At 35.1% G+C, this 19,792-nt stretch overlaps 1 protein-coding gene across 4 annotated transcripts in view; it reads left to right on the top strand.

Annotated features, from left to right (window-relative positions):
- Positions 1-19,792, top strand: part of ROBO1 (roundabout guidance receptor 1) — a 1,123,873-nt gene that overhangs the window by 75,045 nt on the left and 1,029,036 nt on the right. The window lies entirely within an intron of this gene.

The following is a 19,792-nucleotide window of genomic DNA, read 5'->3' as shown; positions in this document are numbered from 1 at the left end:
TTTTGTTAGGTATATCTTAATGATGAATAATATTCTGATTATCAGCTTGATTTCACATGTACTTGATATCATTTTTTTGCATATTATGATTACTGGGGTTAAAATCTTATTACACAAATTTTTTTTCAATTTTATAAAATGAGGGATTGATTGTCAAACAACTTTTAAAAAATCTGTTGGAATTTTTTGAGGAGTGAAAGCAAGGAGGAGAGGGACAGGAACAAAGAAATCTTGCCAAATCTCTCACTTATCCACGGATAAGGAGAATCAGAAAACAAAGGAAACAGGATTGCACAGTAGATTTTAAAACATAACTCTGGTTAGGGGTGCCTGGGTGGCTCAGTCTGTAAAGTGTCTGACTTCGGCTCAGGTCATGATCTCATGGTTCGTGGGTTCGAGCCCCGCATCGGGCTCAGTGCTGACAGCGCAGAGCCTGGAGCCTGCTTCCGATTCTGTGTCTCCCTCTCTCTCTGCCCCTCCCCCACTTGTTCTCTGTCTCCCTCTGTCTCAAAAACAAACATTAAAAAAAAAAAATAACTCTGGTTGATACAGTAAAAAATAGTTCTAAAACTAGTAGTATGTCCTATATTTGTATTTAACATTTACACATGTTTTGAGTAAGATATGACTGATTCTTAATTTCCTGACTCACTTTCAAGATAATCACATTACAGCAACTTGAAGCCACTCTGAATTTAGAATTATGTGACTTGGTTTTATTTACACTTCTTTCATTGGCTGACTTCAAACACTGTATGAAGTATCTGTATATTCTTTAAAAGCCTAAAAGAAAAAAAAATAAGAAATGTAACATATGCAGTTCTGTCCATGAAAGGGCAGAGTATGTATTACACTAGTTGTTCTTCATTCAGAATGACCTGCTATAATCTACCTGTATAGTGTGTGTGTGTGTGTGTGTGTGTACACGTGCATCCATGAACAAGTAGACTATCTTTAGGATATGTACTTTTCCTAAGTTCACAATTGACATTACAAGGAATAAGAACAGAATTTTCTGCACAAACAAAGAAAAATTCCCTTTATTACCATATTGACTATTGCTAGATGGATCTGATACATGACTCCAGAAATATGTGAGGCAGAATTGTGTCTGTAACCTGGCTCCATTAAAGCTCACTCCCTGTGAACCATTTCTTGGTGTACGAACCAACCAGGTTAAAATCAGTAAGAGAAGAAATTGGAGAAAGCCTGTGCTTCTATTGAAAATCATATGCTGTTATTCGTGTTTCATGAGTAGGAGCTACTGCCCGTTTTCAAAGGCTGTAAGGCTTTTAACTATTTTAACTCGACAAAGTAGATGAGTTGTGTCAATTTTTGAGCTAAAAATGCTAATGATTAGGATTATGGGAATTAGTACATTGGATTTTTTCCCCACCGTAGAAAATAAGTTTCTGAAGAGTAATGTTATCTATTCCAGATGCCCTATAGGAATTTGCCTGTTTAATTGAAGATATAGTATTAGTTTATTATTTATTGGATAGAAACTCTAGCAGGATATTCAATGCCCGAAGCAGAGATTTACTTTTAAAGAAGAAAATTACATTTTCTTTGATTGGTCCATGTTCTGCTAAATGCTTAGAATATTAAAGCCCCTAAGTTTGAATTTTAAAATGCTGGTAAGATAAAAGTGATTTATATGTTCAGTAACAATATAATAGAAGAATAAACTATTCATGTTTTACTCCCAGCAGGCATACAGATATAATTAAATAAAAATACTTCATAATATAACATACTGTTCTTGATAAAGAATAGATCTATTTGCACGATTTTTACTTATAGTCTTTGTCTTTTATTGTCTGGAAAAACACTATCCTCCCAAAAGTTTCCTTGTATTTGAAAGAGTCAGGAGGAATCCCACTGCCCGTGGTATACGCTTCCATGTCTCCTTTGACAGGGATGTGAGCTCTAAACATGCACTTTTCCTTTCTCCCCACCTTGCTATCACCATCTGCCACAGGACCAGCAGCACTAAACTGATTGTATCTCTATCCTTTGCGATGCCAGTTAACACCCAGATTCCATAGCCCCTGTTTATTTTTCACTCTTTAAGTGCCCTATGACATCGCATTTTCCTATTCTACCCCTGTCTCCCGTTCATTTCTAACTTCTGGATTCCTTTCACAGTGGCCACTGGCCCTTATTTCCCATTGTCAGTGATATTTTTCATATACTCATGTATTTCTCTGAAATACTTTTTAGCTGTGACTGAAATCTAGATACTCTCTGACGTCATTAAAAGGGGCTGTGCCTGGGCTTAGTGCTACACCTGTCATGTCACTGAGCTTGGAGGTGGTGGAGGGGTCCCTCTTTACTATTCTTTGGCACATTTAAAGTCATTCCTGTTGGTATCTTGGAATCATATGTATTCATACCAGCTACCGGTCCTTTATCTGGTATCCATTCATCCTTCTTCTTTCTTGAAGATTTCGGCACCTTCTCATTGTCTCTCTTATCACGCCCTATCTCTAACCTTAGTGATTTTGGTATCTGCGTAAGTAAGATACTCTTCTAAAACACTGTCCTCTCAATTTCTTGAACTCCCTTCCTCTAGAAATCTTCCTCATGTGGTACCCGACCCCTTTCTTCCAGTTATGACCAAGTAACTAATTTAGTAACCTTGGCTTTTAGCATCTTACTCTCTGACTGCCAGTTTTACCATTTCCATCTCACTTTCTCTGGTATGTCAACTCCACAAATTCTCTGACACCCAGGGGCCTCATAATCTTTCTTTTAAAAGTGTTTACTCTTACTGTGCTCGTGCATTTCTTCCGTCTTTGCCTAGGTTGTTTCCTGTGGTCTATGATTGTAATGCCTGCACTCTCAACTCTTTTGCCTCTTTCTCACACACTGCCCTGCAAAAATGGGAGCTCTTATTCAGTACAATTGTTCACCTCTTTGTACTAGTTGAATGTGACTGGGGAAAACACAATCTAGTTAATTGTGTCCCATTTAATTTATGGTCATTAATTATGGTTATTATTACTAAGTAGGCACTTTATGCTGACCAAAAATCATAATTATTTCTCTAATTCATTTGCCCCATTTTTGTGGTGTTCTATTTCATGTTTTCCTCCCTTATCCGGTGCTCCATGCCCCTTCTTTAATCTCAGCTGGTAACCTTGTTTCTTATGAAGCCTTTAAGAGACAATTTCTGCTAGCACTCACTAGCATATCTACCTATGTGCCAGTATCTGTTTCTTTCTTTTTTGACATTCTTTCTGTTAAATAGATTAGATGGTCTACCCTCGCATGGTGGTCAATAATACTATTTTCCCAGGATTTAGGTTATTCCTTACTCTGTTCACGTGGTGACATGATCCCTTAGGGTTGGGTTGGTCCATGAATTAGTTCTGGCCAGTGTACTGAAAATGAAAATGATATGTGTCACTTCTAGACCAAATCGCATAATGACAATGGAGAGCCTTAGAGATCTCTTTCCTTGTGATTTGGAGACAGGCAATATTCTTGGTAATGGCTGTTGTGTGAGTATAGTCATGATAAAGACAGAACATCTAGCCAACTAGTATTGAACATTCTCTCTCTCTCTCTCAAAGATAAATAAACATTAAAATTTTTTTAAAAAAATTAAATCTTATCTGATAATTTTAGTATCAGGCATTTCTCATCATTTTCATTCATTGCCTTCATTCTCAATTGTGCCTTCTTTAAGTGTGTGTTTGCTTGTGTGTATGTGTGTGCTTTAGGACTGTTTTCTTGAATTTATTTACATTTTTCTGTGGAAATTCTTTGAGACCAGAAATACACATATAGCGTACACAATAAATAAACTTTTTCATTTTAAGCAACTGGAGTTTTGGGGTTATTTGAAGTATAACCTATGCTGAATTTATATGCTATGATTTTTTCTAATGGGACATGCTATATGTTTTAGATCCCGTTCTGTTACACGAAGAACACTGGCAACATTCTTCTTTGATATTTTGCATTATCTTTTTACCTTTCCTTACTAATGGATTATTCCAATAAAACTTGCATTTTATGTTAGAAAAAAAATTTTGTTCCTTGTTCTTGAGAAATCTCTCCAATGGGTATAGAATTCTAGGTTGATTGTTGATATTCTCTTAGCATATTGAAAATATGATTCCACTTTCATCTGGCTTTCTTTCCTGCCTCTGTGATATCAACAGTCAGGTTATTACTCTCAAGATAATCTGTCTTTTGCTTCTGGTACCTGCTAAGAATTATTTGACTTTAATGTGCTGAGGTATCACCATGATATGCTATGTTTGGATGACTTTTTTATTAGTTGGAAAGTTGTTGAATTTTTAGCATCATTCATCATTTTTGAAAATTTCAAGCCATTCTATTTTAAAACAATACCTCAGTCCAAATTTATATTTCCTCTTGGTTTGAAACTTCAAAATAGATTTACCCTAAACTTCCTTACTCTGACTACCCTTACTGTTGACATAGATTTATGTTTTCTAAATCTTTGTCTTTCATTTTGCAGTTTGGCTAATATATAATACACTTTGGTAATTACTTCTTTTGATCTTTTATGTTTTCAAATGTGTGGTTTTTTGTTTTTTTTTTTTTTTACTTTAATGGCCTTATATTTTATACATTCTAGAAGTTCTGGGTGGGTTTTAAATAAATCTTCTTGTTAATTATCTATTTTTAAATACTGATTAGTCCTATTCTTAATATCTTTTATTAAAAGATATTAAAATCTTATCTGAGAGGCACCTGGGTGGCTCAGTTGGTTAAGCATCAAACTTTGGTTCAGGTCATGATCTCATGGTACTTGGGTTTGAGCCCCATGTTGGGCTCTGTGCTGACAGCTCAGAGCCTGGAGCCTGCTTCAGATTCTGTGTCTCCCTCTCTCTGCCTCTCCCCTGCTCACATTCTCTCTCTCTCTCTCTCTCTCTCTCTCTCTCTCTCAAAGATAAATATTAATTTTTTTTTTAAATTTAAATCTTATCTGATAATTTCAGTATCAGATATTTCTGGTCAGTTTCATTCATGGCCTTCATTCTCAATTGTGCCTTCTTTAAGTGTGTGTGTGTGCTGTAGGACTGTTTTCTTGAATTTATTTAAAATTTTCTGTGGAAATTCTTTGAGACCAGAAATGAAGGTGTTAATTTCAGAAAATATTGATGTTTGTTTTCTGCCACATACATGTGGGGATTAATAGCTCAGAATGACTTTAAACCAATTTGTATGCTGAGGTTTTTCTGACTGTCTTGGTAATGTTCATTTGGGTTAAGCACACTCATGATACTCCCTTGTTGCTTGTGATTATGGAATCTCATGAAATATGTTTCTGAATCCATTCAGCACTAAGTGTGAAAAATACATTTTTCTTTCAGATCCCTTTTAAGGTGGGGGAGTATTTTCCTTTTGATATATTGTTTCTTATTCACCATCCTTTCTTCTTATTTTGCTATACTGATCTGTTTTTTTTAATATATTTCTTATTTTTGTCCTAATTGTTTGAACAGCTCCAATACTGTTTCTATTTATATAAAGTTGCACTTACAAATTTAACAAACATATATGTTCACGTCTATTATATCAATTAAAAGTAATCAATAGCTGTAATAAATATCTTAACATGACAAAGTTTAGTATTCTTTAATTTTTTTCTACCCCTCATCTCTCCCACCACCGTCACCTGAATATGTAATTACCTCCCTTTAATTTATAAGAAATGTTATTTATCAAGACACAGGGAAAATGTCTGCACTTAAATACAGTGTTTTAAGTAACTATACTAACACTTAATAATTTATTTTTTCCAAGTTTCCAGTGTCAGATATAACTACAAAATTTCCACAGTCATATTTGTAGAATTCTCTTTTATAGTGAAATTTGATTCTTAGCTATGCCACATAAAACACTGAATATTTCATATTTTTTACCATGATGACAAGAATATGTTTAAAACAATATATATATTCTTTCTGTAGCTCTGGAGTCCGGCCATAGCTTACCTGGGTTCTCTTCTTAGGATCTCACAAAACAGCAGTCAAGGTGTCGGCCTGGTCATCTGCTAATTCAGAGGCATAGCCAGGGATGAATCCACTCTCAAGTCCATACAATTCTTTGTCAGGGTTGATTTCTTGGGTTGTAGGACTTGAGGTTTTCACCTTTTGTGGGCTGTTAGCCGCTCTCAGATACTACAGGCCAGGCAGAATTACCAGAGGACAGCTGTACATGGAAATTTCTTAACATGACTGCTTCCTTCATCAAACCATCAAAGAGAATCTCTGGAACAAGTTGACTAGCAAGAAAGATCTTATACAATGTGATATAACTATGGAAATGATATCCCTTCACCTTTGCCATATTGTATTAGCTAGAATCAAGTCAAAGATTCTGGTCATATTCAAAGAAAAGGGAATTACAACAAACATGTGACCTTCAGGAGTAGGGAATCATAGGAGGACCACCTTGGATTCTGTCCATCCCAGTCTGCCTTCTGGACCAAAATGGCTCACATCTCTCACATGCAAAATATATTCACCCTTTCCTAAGGCCCCCAAGAATCTCATCCCTTTACAGTATTTGCTCAAAGTCCAAAAACCCCAACATTAAATCATGTCAAGGTATATGGATGAGATCCTTTAGGTGTGGTTCCTCTTGATCTGTAGTGGTCAGAAGCCAAGTAGACCCTTCATCATCCCTGCCTCCGGATGTTCATGTCTTTGTGTAATAGCCACCCATCCCCTTGAGTATGAGCTGGACCTGTAACTTGCTTCTGAACTATAAAATACGGCAAAGGTAATGAGATGTTATTCCCAAGATTGCATTACATGATATAGGACTATCTGGCTGGTGGGCTTGCTGTAGGCAATTTTTCTCCCTAGCTGTGTTTAAAGAAGGAAGAGGCCATAGAGAGAGATGTATGTGGAAAGATGCTGAGGGCAGACAAACAATGGCCAACTGAGGGCAGCCTTCTGATAATAGGCAGCATGAATCTAGGGCCCTCAAGGAAACAAACTTTGCTAAAACCTGAGTGAACTTGGAAGCAAATTCTTTCTCAGTTGAGCCGCCAGATTAGAATATGGCCTGTCAGACACCCAGATTTCACCCTTGTGAGACTCTAAGCAGAGGACCCAACTAAGCCATGCCTGGACACGAGAGCCATGGGGGCTTTGAGATAATACAATGTTTATTTTAAGCTGCTGAATTTGTGGTGATTTGTGACACAGCATGAGCTATGAATATGTATTAGCTTCATTAATTCTCACAACAACCCTATGAGGTAAGAACTATTGTTACACGTATTTTATAGCTGCAGTTACAGAAGTACAGGAAACGTTAAGCTACTTTCCCAAAGTAACTTAAGCAGTTGTGACAAAATGGGGATTTTAGTCTACTCTGTCTTCAGCGTTTGCATTCTTCCCCATGACACCACATAAGTTTTTGTTTTTTGTTGTTGGTACTTTTTTAAATTTCATAAATAGCCAAAGATTTAGTTAACATATTCTACTGATTTGTATCAGTCACCTGTGACTTCAATTCTGTAAGAATATATATATTTTATCCTCATTTTCTCAGCAGTCAAGGGGAATGATTTTTTAGAATATTCATTATGTTATCCCTATATTTTCTCCATCAGATCCTTCTCTGGTAGGCAGTGCTGATTGTTCATATATAGATTGTTCAGATCACCTTGGTATTTCCCTTTACCCTCCAGCTACCTGCCATTTTGTCATTTGTCTTCTCCCTTGGAAGCTGTCCAAGTTCCTGGAGAGGAGGGGAAACTCAAACCAATCTTAATAGCAGCTCTTCTAAATGCAGCTGTGAGGGAAGAGTGAGCAACTATTGTCTGACATCTTTATCATCTGTGAATTTCAATTATCTATATGATTCCACCTCCCATTAAATTGAATAATTGACAGTTAGATCCAATGTAGTTTAGAGACGTTTTTGCATTCTTTAATACTTAAGACTAAGCTGATAGAATCATAAGTACGTAAAATGTTAACATGAAAGCAAACATATAAATCAAAGAGAATACTCATTTTCTTTTGTTTCATTCCAATTCATGTGGGATATGCAGGCTTATATACACATACTGTAGGATTCTCATGACCAAATGCACTTTTAATGTTCTTTTCCACAGCCGCTTGAAAATTTGGCTCAAATCTGAGATCATTAAATAGCTGTAATATCAGCAGAGGCACCATGTTCAACCACATGCAAACATGATTAGAATTTAAATGGCATTTTCATTTTTGTTATATAACTTTGTTATGTAATTAAGAATGTTATATCAAAATTATATAAATACTGTGTCCTTGTGGATTACCCAGCTTTTTTTCAACTAAAAGCATTGCTTTGATTGATGAATGTTTCTTTGTTTCTGCAAATACATATAAATGAACACACAGAGATAGAGCAAGTGTATTTTTGGTACAATATCAGAATGCCAGTGCAGAAGTGTTAACCTTGTACAATGAATAAAAGACGTGGCTATTGTTTAAAACACTGTCTGGGAGCTTAAATAATTACATATAGACAAACGGATTTCAATTTCATTTTGTTCTGTGCCGAAATTGTTTTACAATTATGAGAGATTATACTCAGATAAATCCTTTCTGAAGAGGGTCAGGGAAGGATAGCAAAAGACTATGCAATACATGGAAAAATATTATCATTTTTTCATCTCACTGTAATACAATTATGTATTATTTCACTTTTCTTTTTTTTAAAAAATTACGTTTATTTATTTATTTTTGAGAGAAAGGTAGAGAGAATGTGCCACTGAGGGAGCGTCAGAGAGATAGAGTGAGGGAATCCCAAGGAGTCTCCCTACTGCCAGCACAAAGCCTGATGTGGGGCTTGATCCCATGATATCATGGCCTGAACTGAACTCAAGAGTCGAATGCTTAACCGACTGAGCCACCCACGTGCCCTGCTTTTCATTTTTTGTATTTTTCTGTTTTCCAAAAATTTTGCTATAAGCATATTAATTTCCAAGCCCAAAAAATACTATTTTTAAAAAAAGATAATATGTGGGCCAAAGTGACTTGGTATTAATTGCTTACATATATTGAGAACAGTCAAGGGTTGGGTTTAGTATTAAGTACTTTACAAACATTGCACTATTTCTATCCTTTTCTGCAACTCTGTAATTTTATTGTCATTTTCAGGTGAGGAAACTGAGGACTAAAAATTGTTTAAATATCATGTGCAAGTTCCCAGAGCTGTCTGCCTCAACTGCAGGTTCTTAGTTACTCTGAATTCTTAGTGGAAACTTTGGCCACTGCTTGTTTCATAAGATAGCAAGACTATATTTTCAGGAAAGAGGTGGATTATTATCATGTGATTTTTATTACTGAAAGGACTCTGTGAGGTTTTTGATTTATAACTACTAATTTCTTTGGAAGAAAATTTTAATTTAATTGGTAATAAAGGCTTCCCCTGGAGCGAAAATAAGAAGAGGGTCTTGTATCTGTCTTTCTGTTATAACTGAACTTACAACATCCAGTGCAGCCCATAGAATGCAGGACACCCAGTGCCTGCCCATAGAATGCAGGGGACTTTATTTACTAAAGAAAACTATACGATCTTCTAATACAGAAAATTAGATTGCTATTAGCAAGAGATTTTGGCTCAGCAGTAGTTGAAATAAAAAGCCAAAATGCCTCAGACTGGGAGATCTTAAATTGATTTGTGGTCTTTACAAATAAAGAACCGACTTTTCTACTTAAAATAATTTCCAGAAACAAAGCCCATTCATCCCTTTCTCTAAACATTCAACTGCTCTGCCTCCAGAACAGGAACTCAGGGCTCAGAGAAAACTTGGCTGGTTCTTTAGCCCTAACAAATTGAACTTACATCGACACTAGCCACATTCATTATTACTCAACTTGAACTGAGTCTGTATGTTATTTGACCATAATACCTGACCTACGTAAGCCAGCTCTAGAAAATCAGATCTCTCACATTTCCTTGTGTATTAATTTCAGTCTAAAATTTTTACAGGCACTCACATCCCCCACCCACCCTCACACACATAAAATATTCATATTTTATCCTCAAGGGAATTTTTGATGAACTTATAGAATTATTATTACTGCGTAATTAAAACAACATTATCACTAATTGTTAAACCTGCCATTTAGCAAAAATACCAAGTAAGAAATTTAAAGAGGTTGTTACATAACAAAACAAATAATAATGTCTTCGTTTTTGAGAATAGTCCTATCATTTTCTTTTTTCTTTATGTAAAGTGACTAGCTTTCAGGCAGATTGGAAACAGGAATGGAGGAGAAAATATTCTTTGATGTTATGAAAGCCCACAAGCATCAGCAGCTGTGAAGACTAGTAATGAAGCATTTGGCCCTCATTTGGCATTGCTCACTCTTGAGAGGATTTTCTTACAAAAGATCAGCTATTTGATGAGTTCCACAGGCTATCACTTTGACTTCCACATATTGGCATCTACATGCTGTTGCAATTGACGTTCTACCTTCTGCATGGCACCGTGCCCTGCTCACAGATGGGCCCAGGTGTTGGCAGAACACAAGGAAAATATTGTCATTACATTCAAGTGCTAGGTACTAGATTTCTTTCCTTGCGTGATAAATTGTATTTTTTGAGGTAACTTCATCCTCTTGAAGAATTACAGCAGGCATCGTTCAGTATTTCTTACTGATCGAAGTGTATGACGGGCGACAGCTACAGAATTACTAATGAGGTGTATTCTTCTTTCCCTAAAATTGACAGTGTGATAGAAGAATGGAATCATCCCAAGGTCAGTCCTTTGGTTTAAAGACAAAAAAAAAGTAGAAAGGGTTTAAATCGAATCTGAAATTCATCCTAGGTGCTTCAGTTTCAAGATTCGTCAGAATGCACATCTATCGTGAGTTAAATGAAATCCAAGAAATGAGCGTGTTGGATGGGTTTTTAAGCATTGGATATGTTCAAACTCTGTCTGAAGGCAGAGGGAGATACCGAAACTAGTTTTCCAAATGAAGACAGTAACTTTCATTGAAATAGTCCTCAAATGTTGACAGGGATGACATTATCCTAAGTCTTTTTTTCATTAGGAGTTAAGAATGCCCAGCTGGGTCACTGGAAAGGTTAAAAGGTGTTAGTGCGTGTGCCTTTTAAATGAGCATAGTAAATGAAAGTGAACAATTCGGTCAGAAATTTGGCTTAGGGTCTGCACACGCTGTGCTTTATTGTGGTGTTGCCAGCTTCTCTGAGTGAAAATACAAGAGCAAATTAAGCAGCTTTATGAACTCGCAGGGGGAACAGTTGTTCGAGTGGCTTTCATACAAATGTCTAATTAATTCTTGAAGTCACCCAAATTGTCTTTTGTGATCTATGAATGAGATTCTAAGAGAAAACCTGTACCGAAGCAACCAAGTGAAAGGGGCGTGGGGATTTCATGATTAGCTTGCAGTTCACAGTTTTGCGTACCGGCACAATTTAGTTATTTTCCTCATTAATATTGCATTAGTCAGCTAATGAAACATTTGGGTGAATACATTATAAGTAATAAAGGCATTAATTTTATTTTTCTGAACACTCAATTATGCTAATTGGCATCTGCTATTGTTTACTGTATATATTTATCTGTGAAAATTAAGAACAAATATGGAACACACAGATGATTTTACATATTACCGATATAATCAATTTCAGTACTTTGTACACTTTTTGTACTTTTGGTATTATGACCAATTAAGAAGCTAAACATATTTAAATTACAATTCCATTTAAATTCAAATTTTCTAGTTCTACATGTGTATTTTTTTAACATTAACCAAAAGTTTCTGTTAGAAATGAATACCATTGTTTTAGGGACCAATTCAACAAAAATTAATACATGTAAACCATTTCTAAGCATGAGCTGTGTAAATTTATCCAACTCTGGATGACTCTAGGCTTTTAGAAATTATCTTATTTTTAGATGCTCAAAGGGAGAATTAAGAAAAAAAGACTCCCTTGTAAATTTTATCCGAGACTTATAGGATAGGTATTTTTATGTCAGGAAATCTCTGTTCTTTTTACTCTTTCATAGCTAGGGTGACTCTCTTCAATGTGGAAGATTTCTATCTGAAGGACAATTCATTTCTACATTTTCCTGTGTTCCCTTACTGAAATATACTGTCCCATTCTTACCAAATGGAACGACATTTCATTTAAACTTCCTTTAAAATAATGTATGCAATAATTTATGATACTGATTTGTGAAATTAACTGCCTAACACCAGATGAGAATGAGTTACAGGTGGTAAGTCTTAAACGCTATATCGTTTCTAACCTGCCAATGTGTTGACTATTTAATTCCATGTACCTGTTTGTTAATTAGCAGTCAGCTCCCTATCAACCCTTCTCACAGTATAGATGCACATGATATAAAATGAAGAATAGAAAGCTAATTGAACAATGTGAGTGAGTGAGTTGGTTGTCAAAACTCACTGAAGTTCACTAAAGCAGTTGGATTAGTTCTTCCTGTGGTGAATTATAGAATCAGTGCAGTTGAACAAGTTTCAGTGAATTTCTGCCCACACCCACTCTAGGGACTTGCGTCCTAAATAACTTTCTAAAATTTTCCATAGCCTTTTAATCTATTCTTTATATTTATCTGACTGGACTAATTGCTCGTATGTGTCTTTCTGTCCTAATTCTACCCAAACCACTTCAGTTTGAAATGGTGAGGCCTGTGCATGCCCCGTGCTTCTTAAGGTTTCATTGAAAAATGTCAGAGTTCACCTAAAAGGTTGACCTGTAAAGTGAATGTGTGCCATGCATGTTTTTTGATTTTGTCAGAAAATAGAGAGCAGCAGATCATTTTGACAGTTAGCTGTGTCTGACAGGTTCTACCATGAAGTCCATAAAGCTGTCTGTGGTCAGTATGTTAGAGGTAAAGGTTAGAGTATGAGTAGAGAGACCATTGCGGAGATCACCATCAATCATCAGTCAACTGTTATTCTCATCTTAATTATAGTTTGAGATACTATTTTGTTGTGTAGGAAGAATATTTTGCTTAAGTGCTGTTGCTCATTCTCATATGAAGGACCATTAACCATAATTCTCCTTATTTCACTGTATTTCTGGCAGGTTTAAATCTATTTTATGTACTTATGTGGGGCATAAAAGGCACGCATTGGTGAAAATTTCCTAAACCAACTGAGTGTGAATTATGACTTATTTTAAATTACCTGACTGTAAGTAAGTCATATCTCATGAAAATATTCTATGTCTTACTTATATAGCATCTCTATTGATAATAATTGAAAATGTCTTCGTACTAAAACCCACACTACTGTAGAAAATAAGGCTTTGCAGATATTCTGTGTTTAAGATTTTTATCATAACATGTTTTTTTAAAGTTTGTCAATATCACCTGTTTATTTACAATCCATTATGTTGTATAAACATCAGTTTGCCATCAATTAGAATAGTCGACTTTATTGTATGTGCAATAATATCAAATCATTATATGTTGTACACCTTAAACTAATACAGTGTTTTATGTTAATTACATCTAAAGCTAGGGAAAAAAAAGAACAGTTGGCTTTCTTCATTCTGAAAGTGTTAGAGAAATAACTCCTATGTTCATCTGTTTTGTTTCTTAAATTCCAGAAATGAGTGAAATCATATGGTTATAGGGAAAGGAAAAACAAGAAAGGGCAGCAAGCCATAAGAGACTCTTAACTCTAGAGAACAAACTGAGGGTTGCTGGAGGGGAGGTGAGTGGGAGTTGGGCTAAATGGGTGATGAGTATTAAGGAGGGCATTTATGATGAACACTGTGTATTACATGTAAGTGATGAATCGCTGAATTCTACTCTTAAAGCCAATTATTGCACTCTATGTTAACTAACTAGAATTTAAATAAAAACTTGAGCAACAACAAAAGAAATAACTCCTGATCATAACTGAGAGTAACAATGGCTAAAATAAATATACCATAATTCCTAACGCACAACATTTTTCTCCTTGTTTTGAAATGTGAATTCAGTTTCCAAATAACATTTTATTTGAAGGAATATAATTTTTAAACATAAGATTAAATGATGTTTAGGAAATTGGAAATTTTTTACTTGAAAATTCGAGTAAAAACATAATGACTGAAAATACAGATGAAGCTAGCCTAAGAAGTTTTACAACATGGCATAATGGCTTCCTTATGACATCTCTGATATCTTTATATGTTCAGTTATCTTAATTTTATCAACTACCTCTGAAACAAAATAGGGCCTACATAAATAAGGCATATTTATCTTGTTTCACTAAAAACATTCAAAAGTAAAATGTTTTCATGTCTTTCAAATAGCCTTAAGATTCTTTAAAAGGATGAGCACTGGGTGTTGTATGGAAACCAATTTGACAATAAATTTCATATATTAAAAAAAAAAAAGATTCTTTAAAATGATGTTCAGAATTAGTGATTGAGGTTGTGTTAGTTGTCCTTCAGACAACTCTTTTACAACTCAATTCCCTTTTTATTTTTTAAAATTTGTTTTATTTTTGAGAGAGAGAGGGAGGGAGGGAGTGTGAGCAGGGGAGGGGCAGAGAGAGAGGGACAGAGGATCTGAGGCAGGCTCTATCCTGACAACACAAACTGGAGATCATGACCAGAGCCAAAGGCAGATGCTTAACCAGCTGAGCCACCCAGACACCCGACAACTCAAATCCTTAAGAATCCTTTTACTCAAATATTCCAAAGTCTCAAAGAACATTGTTTAGATATAATACATAATACATAATAGTATATTCTAACCCTAGGAAGCAATTTCTTTAGCAACAGATCAGATTAGATGAAAACAGCATTAGTAGATTCTCAGTATGTTACTCTGAATCTGCTAGGATATGGGAAGAGGTAGTATAGTATCTCTGCAGAAATGATATATTTTATGGACATTTTCTAAAAATTCGATAAAACATTTTAAACTTTCTACCATGTTTCTGTATCTTTAAAAGAAAATAGATTTCATTCTGTGGCATATTGAAGTGAAGTGGGAAATCAAGAAAGTTACATGACATATGTCATTTACCAGACTGATGCATGTAATCTAATAACTGGCAGGGTACAAAGGGCTCATAATAAACAGGGCTATTTAATTATGCTTATATCATCTTAGGAAAAGTTTGACTAAACCTTTAGTCATATTTTTATCAGTATTGTCAAAATGGCCATTTATTTTTATTTTTATCTTTTTTTTTAAAATGACCATTTAAAGAAGTTGAATCATCTAGAGTCTAGAAAGAATAGATTTGAGAGCATAAACACAGTTCATTCCTTGCCTTACCCAGTGGTACACTTGTCACCAAATCAATAGAAGTAACTGACAGTTTAAAGGGATTTTTTAAGTGAGAATTTTTAACTCCAAGCTGTAAAATCAAAGATAGTGAAATTACAGAAATTAAGGTGAAATAAAAGCCAGATGAGAGAAGGGAAAGGAATGGCAGGTAAACTGATAATAATAAATAGTGAAATGTTTTGTGATGAACACTGGGTGTTGTACGTAAGTGAGGAATCACTGAATTCTACTCAATAATATAAAGAAATGAAAGAGAATTCAAGTCATACCACAGGGAAATATGGTCAAATACGAGTTAGGCAAATGTTCAAGTGCTTTTGTTCTAAATTCACTAGATTGACCACTGACACAGATGAGTTCTTTATTTTGCTTTCTATTTCCAACCAGATTTTATAAATTAATGTTTGAATTAGTCTTCTCAGACAGGATTCCCAGCCAATATTATACCAGGGATTGTAAAATAGATTGTTGGCAATTTCTAAGGATATCTTTTTGAGATTAAATCACTTTATTCATAAACATGCCACATTTTCCTCTACTGTAATTTTAATGTTTTAATTTTGAATATTTTTTCTTAACCTCCCTCCGTCCCGTCCCTTTCCTTCCCTTTCCTTCTCTTCCCTTCTCTTCCCTTCTCTTCCCTTCCCTTTCCTTCTCTTTCCTTCCCTTCCCTTCCCTTCCCTTCCCTTCCCTTCCCTTCCCTTCCCTTCCCTCCCCTCCCCTCCCCTCCCCTCCCCTCCTCTCCCCTTCCCTTCCTTTCCTTTTCCCAGCTTTATTGAAGTATACTTGACAAATAAAATTGTAATATATTGTACAATATGGTGATATGATATTCATATACATTGTGAAAGGATTTCCATAATTAATCAACACATCTATCACCTCATACTTACCTCTTTTGTTTGTGTGTATGTATGTGTGTGTGTGTCTGTGTTTGTGAGAACACTTAAGTTCTACCCTTACCAAATTTCAATTATGCAATACAGTATTTTCAACTATAGTCACATTATACTTCAGGCCCTCAGACATTATTCATCTTATAACTGAAAGTATGTACTCTTTTACCAAACCTAATCCAAATTAGTCTTATTGGAAAAGGACTTCTTGTCCTTTTTTGATTTTTTAAAAAGCATTCCAAGCAGCCACAATCCAAGAGAAGTATCATCTTTCATTACTCCAATAGTGAAGCTTCCTTCTGACTACTTCTTTGAGTTGCTAAGTGACTAATGTCTTTTAAAAGCTTGTGTTTAAGATCCTTTGGGGCAATTTCAAGGACTTCACAATTTCCTATGCCCTTATTCATATTTTTTTTCTACTGGTCCTTTGATAACACTCTTCTTTTTACTTGATTTTAGAAATGCTTCTCTTGTTTTGTAAGCATCCCTCCTTTCTTCTTTAAAATCCACTCTTAAGCTATAATTTTTCTTGAAACTTTCAGTTGGTGATCTTTACAAGGGTTAGGGTTACACCTGCCCTATCATGTTTATAACCTCAAAAGTTGCTCTTGACTGTCTCATTCAAATTGTAAGACCTTAAAGCTATTTTAACACAATGCAGTATTGTTATTTTAAATATTATTTAAAGAAGAGACACCAACCAAAGAATATTTTAGCTTTCAGTATTTCCCCCCAATATATCTGAATGACTATTGCTAATAGAAATACATGAGAAAATGTTTTTATGAAACTGATGTATATACAGTTAATATTGTAGCAATAAAATAGAACAACTAATACAAATGAAATAAAGGAATTAGTATTGAGGGGATTGTTTAAAATAACATGGGAAACCAAGTATTAAATGGGATCTGTAACAGTGTATGAAATAATGTATTTATTATATAAAATCTTTGATTTTATAAATACACAGCTCTTCTAGACATATGCAGTATTTCAAATTGTTTTTAAAACTGTCTGTAAAATAAATAGCCATATGATATACACTTATAATTATACTTCAAGCATAACCGGGATATTTTCCACAAATATTTTTAAACTGTATATGTAATGAAAGGAAAACTTACTAAAGCAAAATATTCAAATTCATCATATTTCATTATGTACCTTTATTTAATATGCTACTTTAAAGTCCAAGTAATTTTAATGTATATGTAAAAATAATGATAATACTTAAGAAATTTATTGTACTTTCCTTACCTCTTTTTAAAAAATGTTTATTTATTTTGAGAGAGAGAGAGAGAGAGAGAGAGAGAGAGAGAGAAAGAGAGGGACCAGGGGAGGAGCAGAGAGTGGGAGAGAGAGAATCCCAAGCAGGATCCATGCTCAGTGCAGAGCTCGATGCAGGGCTTGATCTCACAACCCTGAGATCATGACCTAAGCTGAAATCAAGAATCAGAGGCTTAACTATCTAAGCCATCCAGGCTCCCCAGCTTTCCTTATTTCTTATATGACTTAATATAGAAAGCATCTAATATTCTTCACTCAGAAATGTATATATGTATATATGTACATATATACATATACATACACATATATATACATATACACACACACACACACACACAATCTATTGGTCAAACGTGTTTATCATTATGGAACCTTTAATTTTTAGAAAAACTTCTTACAATATTGGAAGGCATTGAACACTTATTTCTTGCCAGTTTTTGGCTGTGAGTTTTTGTGCCCAAGGAAAATTGATAATGAAGGAGTTTAAGTTAGGTGCAAAGGAGACGTGATGGACCAACTTACACTTACACACCATAACATATCACAACACATACCAAGAATGAATAACATCATACCTCTTTAACATAGTTTTGTACAGATAGTGTAACCATAAGGAACATGCCCTGAGGGACCCAGAGAGTATTTTCAAATGGTGGACAAGAAACGGTGCCATATTGGGGTGGGGGAACAAAGAAAATTGAACCCAGTCCTACAAAATAACGTTAGCTGGAATGAAATACGACAACATGCACCTGTCATTAAGTGAGGAGAAGATACAGGGCAAGGCGGACTCCCTATAGGAACCAAGAAAGGAGAGCCCTGGTTCCTCAAATGACATAGGTAGAAGCTACTGTCTCCTTCACGTGGCTAGATTCAGGAGGCACCATCTTCAGTGCTGTAGAAAGGCATATCACAGGATTACTTCCCTCCAAACACTTCCACTTTCAACATGAGATATTTTCTGAACAACTGGCCAGGTTTCATCCCATGAGAGTAGAGATTGTATCAGTCATTGCACATCATTAATCTTCAGTGTCTAGGAATGTGACTGGCACACTTAAGCCATGTAATTGCCCATGGAGTGCATGTAGAAATGGAAAGGGCAACAGCTCTCACCAAAGAAACTCATGTGATACGTTTAGAGACCTGGGGAATCTATAAGCATGTATGGGGTGTGTATTATGTAGAACTAAAATGGTGATAACAAAGTAGGAATTCATGCATATGTAGTCGAAACAATTCAACTAGTACTGAATCTTTAATAATTGCAAAGCATTACACTTACTGATTTAAAGATAAAACAACATCTGTGCCCTCCCTTGCTTACAATCTAATTTAGGAGATTGTTCTGTTGGAATGAAAACACATAGAAACTACTAAAATGCTATCATCGCCCCTTCCGCCAGATTTACAGACTAATGGAAGAAGACATACAAATTAAAATAAAACTAATTCATTATGAATTAGAGGCACCTGTAGCAAACTTACAACACAGTAAGAGTCAAAAAGAATTGAATGAATCCATCAAGTCTTTCAACTTTCTACAGAAAAGGAATTCCAAATTGTATCCAAGATGTTTAGCTTGAGTGATTGGTGGATAGTAAAACAAAGAGGAGGGGCATGCATGCAGAGAAGGTACTGATTTGGAAGCTATCCTAGGGTATACGAAGTGTTAGTGTAAGACAACTTTGATATAGAGTGAGAAGAATAGAATATGAGGTAGAACAGGATTCTGGAAAACAGCAACATTTAAGGAGGCAACACGGAAAGAAGTAGGAAGAGAACCATCAGATAGATGGTTTCTAGGACTGAACAATCAACAGTGTCATCATCTATAAAATGATACAACTAGACAGATTATAGCAAGTGCTCTAGAACTAGAGGAAAGAGCTATGAAGGCATAAAAGGGAAAAGGTTTTGGGTTAAGAATAGTCAGTAAACATGTAGAACTGGTAGTGGTTACTAGCTAGAGAAATTTTTGAAAGTTTTTTATAGATGGGAAATTGGAGGTACCATGTTATATGTCTATGTAGCATATATGTCCATTTGTAATACAGAATTGCAAGTCCTGCCTTTTTACAAGAATAGAATCAAATAACTTAAGTTTTTCTATTCTATCATAGCAATTTTATGGAATATTCCTGTAATAATTACATGGTAGCATGGCTTTTTCATGTAAGTAATGTAACAATTTTCAGTGTTGCTATGGAGTAAGTACATTTGTAAAAAATCTGGAATTCAGTAAGTGACACTCTGGAGTATAAAACCGAATTATGTCCAATTTGGCATAGTTTTTTTAAAGTTCACTTATTTTGAGAGAGAGACACAG

The sequence above is a fragment of the Panthera onca genome, chromosome C2 (genome assembly GCF_046562875.1).
Source record: "Panthera onca isolate mPanOnc1 chromosome C2, mPanOnc1 haplotype 2, whole genome shotgun sequence".
Classification (NCBI taxonomy): Eukaryota; Metazoa; Chordata; class Mammalia; order Carnivora; family Felidae; genus Panthera; species Panthera onca.
This window is presented reverse-complemented; position numbering and strand designations above follow the sequence as displayed.